We start from the raw sequence: 1,859 nt of genomic DNA, 5'->3' as shown, positions 1-1,859 counted from the left end.
ATGTCGTACGACTGGAAACATCCCTAATGCAAAAAGACATTCACTATTAAAGGGAGAGAGGGCCTCCTAGGAGTTGGTACAGGTTGTAGTATTTCTTTTTCTTTTTTTTTTTTTTTAATTATTTAAGACCTTTATTAACAGGTGCTTGCAGTTTGTTGACTTTTTTCAGAATATCAAGTTGTAAACTTTTATTACAAATTAAAAACGAAGTTCTTAAAAATCTCAACTTGACCAGATATGAAACAATTTAAACACCTTTAAAGGCGTATTGAGAAAAACCAGGCTTTTTTAAAAAACACGTTTGTTATTACCAAAAAAGACATCTTTAGGTAAAAATAATAAAAACCCCATGCTGCATAGATAATGCAGATAGTTCTGGTTATCTGGTCAACGGGCAAAAAGCAAGCACTTAAGGTCTTCAGCTCCAATCTTTCATTCATTTCTTATTGCTGGAATTTCATAATCATTTCTTGTTGGATGACTAAACCGGACGATGGCAGAGATGGTAAGCCGCCGGCATTTACTCAGCCCCACCCTGCTCAGCCTCGGGAGTGGACGAATTCTCGCTGGTGGATCGGCTGCTTTTGGCTCTTTGCCGTCTTGTGGTTTAGGATTTTCTGGGCGTCTGCGTCGTAATTGAAGTTGGGGCGGTACCGACGTTGAGGCGGCTGCTGACCTTGGGTCTCATCTCCTTGATTCTCTTTATCCTCTTCATTGCCGTCCTCTCTGGGCTGTCTTTGGCGAGGAGGGCCCCTGCGGAATCGTGGTCTGTAACCCCGATACATACTCTGTCTTACTGGTGGTCTACCTTGTTCTCCTGCACCGTGGCTGTCAGCACCCTCCATCACTTCTCCCTGCACAGGAGGGTTGGAATACTGTGGTCGACCCCCATGGGGTCTCCGCATGTAGTAAGGTGGGAACCTTCGCCTGCGGTAGGGCTGGCGTTGTTGGGCCTGGCCTTCAGGAGCACGCTCCGATCCCTCATTCTTTTCCCCACTCTCACTGTTCTGATGATTCTGCTGGTGATTGCGTGGAGGACCCCTGCGACCTGGATAGCGTATGTAATGGTTACGGTCTGCTGCATATTTACTGCCTTGAACTGGAATTCCACCAGGGCCTGTAACATTTGCTGCCTCCGCACCCTTTTCTCCTTGAACACCATCACACTCCACGGTTTCTCCATCTCCTACACTGTGAAGGCACTTCCTGGGGTTATTCTTCCTGGCAGTCTGGTGTACAAATACATCTTCCTTGGTGTCATTCCTGTTGATGAAACCATATCCATTTCTTACATTGAACCATTTTACTGTCCCCAAAACCTTTGTTACGATGATCTTCTTGTCCCCGCCGGCAGGCGCCGCTGATGTGAGGCCTCCCTGGCCACCGCTCCCTGCGCGGCTGCCCGTGGTGCTGGGCTTGGAGTCCGCAGCGCTGAGGGGCGGGGGCGGCGGGCAGCTGCTGGGTCTCAGCCTTGCTGCTCATGGTTATGGTGATGGTGATTGGGGCCGGCTGCAGCAGCTGCAGCTCCTCCCAATGTGTGATGGTAACTAGGCCGGCGGCGGCAGCGGTGGGGCTTCACAGGGCTCTCTGGGGTCCGCTCTCTGCTCCCGCTACCGATTGAACTCTGTAGTATTTCTTTTTTTTTTTTTTGAGACAGAATCTCACTCTACTACCCTAAGTGCCATGGCGTCAGCTTAGCTCATAGCAACCTCAAACTCCTGGGCTCAAGTGATCCTCCTGCCTCAGCCTCCCAAGCAGCTGGGACTACAGGCATGCGCCACCATGCCCGACTAATTTTTTCTATATATTTTTAGTTGTCTATCTAATTTCTTTCTATTTTTAGTAGAGACAGGGTCTCG

The 1,859-nt window shown here is 48.8% G+C and overlaps 1 pseudogene; it reads right to left on the bottom strand.

The window, feature by feature from the left end:
* Positions 1 to 520: 520 nt before the first annotated feature.
* Positions 521 to 1,482, bottom strand: LOC105813367 (annotated as a pseudogene).
* Positions 1,483 to 1,859: the final 377 nt, after the last annotated feature.

Source organism: Propithecus coquereli, unplaced genomic scaffold (assembly GCF_000956105.1).
Source record: "Propithecus coquereli isolate 6110/MARCELLA unplaced genomic scaffold, Pcoq_1.0 Scaffold28, whole genome shotgun sequence".
NCBI classification, from domain to species: Eukaryota; Metazoa; Chordata; class Mammalia; order Primates; family Indriidae; genus Propithecus; species Propithecus coquereli.
This window is presented reverse-complemented; position numbering and strand designations above follow the sequence as displayed.